This window comes from Dipteris shenzhenensis, chromosome 11 (genome assembly GCF_047967505.1).
Source record: "Dipteris shenzhenensis isolate YYH24624 ecotype China chromosome 11, Dip_SZ_1.0, whole genome shotgun sequence".
Classification (NCBI taxonomy): Eukaryota; Viridiplantae; Streptophyta; class Polypodiopsida; order Gleicheniales; family Dipteridaceae; genus Dipteris; species Dipteris shenzhenensis.
In genome coordinates this window covers 28,109,798-28,118,278 of record NC_141606.1, presented here as the reverse complement: position 1 = coordinate 28,118,278, position 8,481 = coordinate 28,109,798, and the positions used below count along the sequence as shown (strand labels likewise).

The 8,481-nt window shown below is 41.5% G+C and overlaps 1 long non-coding RNA gene and 1 pseudogene across 1 annotated transcript; both read right to left on the bottom strand.

The window, feature by feature from the left end:
* Nucleotides 1-272: 272 nt before the first annotated feature.
* On the bottom strand, nt 273-3,200 carry LOC147896860 (ABC transporter F family member 4-like; annotated as a pseudogene).
* A 1,397-nt stretch (nt 3,201-4,597) lies between these two features.
* LOC147896859 (uncharacterized) lies at nt 4,598-5,796 on the bottom strand. The gene is made up of 3 exons (XR_015541807.1): nt 5,600-5,796; nt 5,035-5,149; nt 4,598-4,926 (listed from the first exon to the last, which is right to left on the bottom strand). It is a non-coding gene; the product is annotated as an uncharacterized LOC147896859 (long non-coding RNA).
* Between the last annotated feature and the right edge of the window lie 2,685 nt (nt 5,797-8,481).

Sequence of the window (8,481 nt, the reverse complement as noted above, 5' to 3'; positions counted from 1 at the left end):
GGACTACAATCATTTGAAATGTCATCCTTCGACCTCGTACCCAATGGGCATTGGTAACTAGCAATTGATAGGGCTATATTCTAATTTGCTAACATTTGTGTGAATGAATAAAACAAGAAGGCATTATGAAACGAAATCTGAGGGTTGACCTCCACTACCAATAAGCAAGCTACTAGTTGCAGCTAAAGAAGTCCATTGACACAATACCAAGGCCAATTTCATAATTCAACAGCGAGAATTCCAAACACGAACCTTGCTCTATTCAACAAAATCTACTCATCAACCTCGACACGTATCTCTCTCTGCAACTCAATCTTGTACTCCTCAAAGCTACCTGCATACCTTCTTACGTGACCATCTTCTACAACCCATATCTCACTCCTTTCTTCATCTTCACATACATGAAATATCAGACAAGAATCATGACTCACTAGCACCACTCCACGTGAAAATTCATCTAGGGCATCTGCTAGAGCATCAATGCTCTACATATCCAAATGGTTTGTGGGCTCATCGAGAAGAAGAATATGAGGCCGCACCATGGATATCACAACAAAAACCACACACGCCTTTTGTCCTCCAGGAAGTTTCACAATGGGTAAGCCAAACTTTCCTAGCTTTGCACGCACTGCCTCCTACTTACTTGGGCCTTCTTGGTCTGGATACAAACGTAGCAAATACTGGACCGCACTCTCATCCAATATAAGCAAATCAACAAAGTGCTAAGAATATTGACCAATTGTGAGTTTCTGGCTTTTCCTAGATTTCCTCTCTAGAGGCCGCAAGTCCCTTGCCAGTAAGTTTAGAAGCGTAGATTTACCAGCACCATTGGGGCCAACTACAGCTATGTGCATGCCCATATCTATGGCCACATCGATTCGCTTAAGAGAAAAATCCTCCCAACCAAGATAGCTGAAACTGACATCAATGAGTTAAATAAGGGGTGGTGTAAGCTCTGTGGGCTTAGGGAACTGAAACTCCAAGTTGTAATCTCTCCACTTTCTGGGTGCTTCCTCAATTGGCTCTTCATCTTCAGCATACCTCAAATCTCAATTTTTACTATAGTCCCATGGAGCTAGTGGAGGTGTACTTTTAGTGAGTTAAACTTGCTTCGATGTGCTTGCCATGATTGTCGACCATTTCACAACCTGCACTCAAAGTGCACGTGCAATCGTGAGAAAAATCGACGGAATAAGCTCCTCAGACATTGAACCATTCACAGAGGGATGGAAACCTCCTATGGGGTTGGCCTTCAGGAGGGAATATTGTCAAGAAGGAGTGTCTTTTGCTAATGAAGACACAGTCTTTGGCTGAAATCCAGAAAGAGATGTTCATGGCCGGTGAGAAATTTGTCATAACAGAAGACGTTGCACGAGAAAGTCTCTCAGTGGACCCTATTCTGATGGAGGTTGATAAGGTTCTTAAGAAGAAAGCCCGCAAAGGCCAAGCAACTAGAGCCGGTAGGCCAGTTTCTGGCGAGCACAATCCCAAAAGTCCGTTCAATGTGGTCGATTGCTTTCACTGCTACAGTCTTGGGAATTGCTATCATAGGGCATCGCTTGCAGCGAGAGCGGTATCAAAATCAACACCTTCTACTTGAGCTTTGTGCCAAGGATGAGGTGTGCTCGCATAGCATTGGAATTGGCTAGTATTTCAAGATCGAACATGAGTGTAATGAAAGATTCATGCATGAGCTTAACCTTCGAGACACTAACTTCACTACAAGTGCATGTCTGCATGTTTGATTCTATGATCTTACCAAGTTCGTTTTTCTTGTTGTGATGTAGAAACTGATTGAATTAACAGATAGGATCAATCCCCTCAATCAAGTCAATTTTGAATTAATGAATAGGATCAATCCCCTCACTCAAGTCAGTTTCTCCTTCATAATGTGTGTTTCCATAAGCGCACCAATTCATAAGCATCATGATCAATTGCCCTTTCTTCCTACTGCAGAATCATTCCTACTTCAACACTGGCTTCGGCTTATGAGGCTCTATCGAAAATGAAACTTATTTGCATCGAGAACATGCATCAAAAGAGAGAAATGTTGTAAGACTTCAGGTTGAAGCAACATCAATAATATTGGAGTCCAATAGTATCGACTGAGTACTTTATTATATCTGTATTATAAATTGTATCTCTTGGACCAGTAGTTATATGCAAAGTGTTGATGGATACTTTCCTTTTCCTTTGTTGTATTTGACTTTCTTTTTCTTTTTACAGTCTCTCAGTAAACAACAATCTTTTCATCAGCAGGCATAAAGCCCGTTAGGTAGGCATGAAGCCGGTTTGGCAAGCATAAAGCCCGTTAGGCAAGCATAAAGCCCGTTTGGTTGCATGCAGCCCTTTCAACAGGTGTACAGATGATCTGCCTTTGCAAACGGTTTTTTTATTAGGCAAATTGTCTTTTCTAGCAAACGACTTTTTGCATTGCAAATTTTTTCCTTTTTTTCCAGGCAACGGCTTCAATAGCATACTCGTCCCCAACTTCAGAATTCAGCAAGGCACATTCGTCTTCAAGATCTTTTTTTGGTACATAGGGAACCAATACATTCCAAAATCGTCATCATTTAGGACTTTTCAAAGGTGCACTTAACCGTACATATACAGTGACAGTTAAATCCCATGTATTATCTAAGGAAATCCTTTCAAAAAATATCTTGAACAAAATAGTACCAAAACGCTCTCTATAACCCTAATTGAAAACAAAGAGCAATGTTAGAGACCTTGCTACACTCGGTTTCCCTCACGCTTTGCTATCTTCAATTGCTTTTCATAGATATCATATTTTTTGTTGCTCTCCTTGATTTTTGCTCATACCCAACTTCAAATTTATCAAAATTCCCCTGATAGTAGAGTAGTTTTTCATCATGGAGTTGGATTATATCAGTGCAGACCGAGTTTAGGAAGTCCCGATCATGTGACACGACCACGAGCGTTTTTTTCCATCGGTAAATGCCCCATCCCCCTCCCCCCTTCTTCCTCCACCGCTATGCTCGCATCTAATAGCGCTTCACCCAATTCTACTATTGACCCTCCTCCTTCGTCCTTAGTGCGACTCCCATTATGTGTTTGCTCGCTCACTAGCCAAGTCTTTCGTATAGCGAGCAAGCCAAGTCTTTCGTATACCTCTGTCAACTTCTCAGGGGCACTCTCGACTTCAGGATCCCTCTCTTTCTCACCATCCTCGCCGTCATCCAAGGTAAGGTTCTACAACCTAGCCACCTCCTCTGGCAAGGTGTTGCATGAAGGATTTGGACCATCCTCCATATTGCAAAAAGGGATCCAGATTAAGGTCGGAAGATGTCGCTTTGAGCTATGCCATGAGCTCCAGACAACACATGAGCAGATAAAAATTGCATCTGCCATAATAGTCATCGATAAGCTGCTCCACCTTATTTAATTCCGTGTCCATCTTGCCGGTCTTGGAAGTAGGAGGTGAGCCATGTGGGAGTTATCGGGGCACTTCTTCTTCACATCCTGATCTGTGACACTGAGGTCGATCTTGGCAAATTGACCACTACCCTTTTTGGCAACATCCTCTTCCCGGCCGCTCCTTGGAGCTGAGGATCATCATCTTCATCATTAGAGGGAGGCAAATCGATGCCGGATTGGCGATGGGGGGAAATTTGGGCTTGTTCTTGGGTTTATGGGGGGCATCACTTTTTTTGTCAAGGCTAGCGAGGAATGGTCCTTCTTGGGGTCCTTGTAGGAGGGTTTGGAGGAGGGCTTAGGGGTGGAGGAAGCAAGGGTAGAGGGGGTTTCCTTGTTCTTCACCATAGCCAAGTATCTCAAAAGCTAAGGAAGGTGAAGAAGACTAAGAAGATGATGAAGATGATGAAAAGCCAAGGCTATCTAAGAATTTTACAAATTTCTAATAAGAATTCCTAAAAAACTAAGAATAATCACAAAATTCCCACTCAACTCAATCCTAAAGCACTATCTCTAGGAGAGCCAATGCTAATAAACATTGCAAATGTTCAAATGATGGGATGCCAAAGGAGGATCACTTCAACCCACAAGCAAGACCTTAGAGCCTATCATGTGTTAAAAAAGATTTGGTAAAGCTAGGCTCTAATCTCCCCCTTACCAAGCATTTCATTCTCACTAAAACTCATTGTACCATGACATTGAGAGAAGACTCAAATTGATGAAGAGTGTAACCTAAACCATTTAGCTTTTAAAGGTCTCACTAACCCCCTCTCAATCCAATCTTAGTGTTTGAGAGTAGTCTCCAATTGATGAAGAGTGTAAACTAAACCATTTAACTTTTTAAGGTCACTGCATCCTCTCTCAAGGCAGGACCATGGGAAATATCGCTAGATGCTCTAGACCTCAAGGTGCCACTAAGGGAAAAACATCCTTTTCTATGTGAAAAACATCCAAAATGACCATCCTTATTTCCCCCCTTTTTCCCCTCCATGACATAAGCCCCTTAGAGACAATGTTCTTGTCTCTAGGAAATTGAGAGCGAGACCAAGAGAGCGAGAGATACACTAGACCCTAGACCTTAGGACCTACATCTACTACCAATATTTAAAATTTGTGAGCATTATATATAAATTCAAGTATCCACATTCTTCCAATTCTCACATAAGAAAATTTGTTACCTTTTTTTTAGAGGCAAAACATTACATACCCCAAAAACTTGCAATTCATGAAAACCTACTTTTCAAGGTTATTTCTTAACATTTGCCATTCACATGACATCTTGATTGTTCCCAATCCAAATCTAAATTGTTATCACGTACAATTCATATAGATTATTTATAAGGACTAGGAATGCAAAACAAAAAATACATCATAAATGGCAATCTCTGTACTCATTATCCTGTTCTTGATCAGGTACAGCAACAGCAAAGGATGTCTAGGCAACACTCGCAAGTCTCGTAGCAGCAGAAGCAACAGCAGAGGGTGAAGAGGCTGCCAAAAAAAAACGAAAGACAACGGGTGAACGAAAAGGTCGTAGACAGAAGTGAAAATAGAGAACCAAATAATGTATATAACACGAAATGAATCGGCAACACCCACCAGGCATAGAGGCAGCCTTTCTCCTCATTGCGCTTGGCGATGTGATCTGTATAGGACATGTCTTGACCGCCGGGAGCATACATGGTGCTTTAGGGAACACACGCAAACCTCTTCTCTGCAGGCCAAGAAGTCATCATGATCTTGGTTAAACAAATTGTGCAGCACGAAGACTAAGACGGTCATATCTATGTAGAGTGCAGCAAATCACGGCAGAACTTTCCCTCCCCCTTAAGAAACTCTAAACCGTCCAGAGAATCTAAAGTTTTTTATTATAAGGATCGCTCGATTAACCGGAGAATGTAGAAGTTCCATGCAAGGAAGAAAACTGGCAGCAACACGAATTCTCAGCTACATCGATTTACACCCAGCAAATTAACACGATTAATACTCAGCTACATTACACCATTTTCCATAAATTACAGAACCCAAAATCGTATGCCAAGTCAATCAAACAGTCAAAAAAGCTGAGAGACACACAGATCCTTTCCAACACAAACCTGGAACGAACAGACGAGAAGCAAAAGCAGCGTGCAAACAAAACACAAGCTGCAAAGGGGCGGACAACCAGGAGAAATCAATTCGATGTGCACAGCTTCAAGACAACGACGGGAGAATCCAGAGGGGGAAAGCAGTTATCAGAGGGGCTGCAAAGGGCTGTGAAGCAGCAAATTGGGCAGCGGAGAGAAGGAAACTGAAAACGAAGCAAGAAGAAAAGGAGCGAATGCGAATACTGCAACAAGGTAAAGACGAGAAAAGATGGAAGGGTACCTACGAAGGAAGATGGCGGAGTTGAAAGATATCGTATTGGATCAGATGAAAGAGAAGTTGGCGTGTTATTAAAGTAAGATAGCGACAATTCTGGCATCACGCGCTTTGTGCTTTTGCGCGTTTGCCAGTGCACGGCTTTGCGTTTTAATAACATTGTTTTTTTTTCATATATACACGTGGCCCGTTCTTCATCCCTTCCCCTTAGATTTTTCAGAAATCCATTGGACTTCTCCTCCTCGCCTTATCCTTTTCTTCTCCAAGGTTGGCTTATACAATTGCAATATGAACACTTAAGGGTCTTCCGTGACCTCCAGAAGCGTGCCCATTTCTTGCGCACCTTGAAAACATGGAACAGCTCGGCATAGATGGCCAGAGCCTTGACATGCACACTGTCCGCTTGAGCGCTCCAGTAGCACCTTGATAAAAATGGGACTGCTAGCCAAGGATGGCTAGAGCAGGGGGAGAGAGACAACCAGTGGCTAACAAATAGCACTGCCAATGCATGGGCAGCCAGCGTTGGGTGCCCATGGATGCTCAGATTTCGGGCTCAACTTGGCAGCCAGGAAGGATGGATGGAGGAGCTTACAGTAACAGCATGCACGCCATCACTTTTATTTAGTCCCATTGGTTGTGATGGCAAATGAACCCTGTGTGTAACGCCCCTAGATCTTGAAGAAGATCCACGTATGAAAGTCATGAGTTACCCATTGTCCATTCTCATTGCATTTGCTTGTTGAGAGCACTCTAGTATCGATATATTGGTGCCACATACCCATGTCCAAGAGAGTTTCTTACATGTCAAAGCACCTTACCCATTTCTTGAAGAAAGTTTAAGGAAGATCCAAGTAGGTAGAGCCATTTCTCATTGCATTTTCATGAGAGCACTTGCGTATCAAGACGTTCGTGCCACATAACCATGTCTTGCAGGGTTCTAGTATGTTGGTGTTCAAGGCAAGTTTCTTAAAAGTGCAAGGGCTAGTTTAATATGTTTTTGTCCATACTATTTTCTTGCTTTTCTTGATTGTCCATGTTTACTACATTTTCTCTTGGCTTATTTATAAATGTTACATTTCAAGTGCATCCTCATTGCATTTGCATGAGAACACTCATTTATCAAGACATTACTGCCACATAAGGATTCCATCATGTTGGTTTTGAAGGTAAAGTTTCTTAAAAGTCAAAGTGCTAGTTTAATATGTGTTAAAGCAGATTTGTCGATACTATTTTCTTTCTTTTCTAAATTGTCCACATCTACCACGTTTTCTCTAGCTCATTTATAAATGTCGTAATTTATGACGTTCTCTAGAGTCGATATCTACATAGTACACCTAGAAACCTTGTCTTTATTCCCAAATAATTTATGACCACCTTTATGGTTGATAGCTTGTCTTTATTCCCATCATAATTTATGACCTTTATTATTGAAACCTCCACGCGAGAAAGGGCTCTAATGGTTTTCCACGTGATCTTTCTTTCCAACAAGGATAATGGAATGGTATGGATATTTGGGAAGTATGCTTTAGAGGTGTTACACCAAATGTATGACCATGTTTATGAAAAACATTTTTCACAACAAATACAAAAACCTTCTACATCCAAAATTTCAAGTTTTTTAGATAATTATAAAATTCTTTCCACAAAAAAGGAACTTACAAAACCTTCAATTGTAAAACCAAAAACATCCCAATTCAAAATCAAAATAAGGAGGATCATATTTAGCATTTGGTAGAAAACAAAATTATATGATCAATGGATTAAAAAGCATCTTCAAAGTTACAAATGAAGAAATTTGCATTGTAATTATATACCATTAATATATCAAGATAATACATACACATTTTCATGAAGGGCCACAAAAAGTACATAAGTTGGAAGGTATAATAGTGATACAAAATACATTCTTATATACCAATAATATATCAAGATAATACATTAACACATGTTTCATGAAGGGCCACAAAAAGCACATAAGTTGGAAGGCATAACAGTGATACAAAATACATTCAAAAGTCACTTATATCTCCCTTTATATGGAGCCTATAAGCAATGTGAATGTTCAAATCATGGGATGTCAAGGGGTGAGGATTTTTAAGACACTATAGTGAAATTGCAGATCAGACCACGAGCTTACAACCCATGAGGAGTTAAAGGAAAACACAAGTCCCCCAAAGATAGTCTCCTACTTTTGCACTCGAGCCTCCTCCATACTATGCTAGGCACGTTGTGAGTGTAAGAAGAGGGGGTTGGAAACATTACGAGGGTAAGGGATGGGGGAGCAATGGGAATGGATTTTGTGCACGTTGTGAGTGTAAGAAGAGGAGCATCATCACAAAGCCAGGTGTGTGTGTGTGTGTGTGTTGAGGGGAAGGGTCCACATAGTAGAGAGAAGGGGAAGGGTTCATAAAACCAATGGTTATATATTAGAGAGGGATGGTAGAATCTAGGGGAGCTCAAGTAGATGGATGGTAGTATCTGCGAAGATTAAGTAGAGAGGGATGGTCGAATCTAGGAGAGCTCAAGTAGAGGTGAAGGCTAGGAGTGGCAGAAATGGGTAGAGGGGGGGGGGGGCGGGGGGTGCTAGGAGGTGTCACACAACAAAGGGGAGGGTTGTCACGTACCGGTTGGAGGATGCACATGTGTGGAAGAATGATGCATAAGTTGAGAAGCATTGGCCCTCCA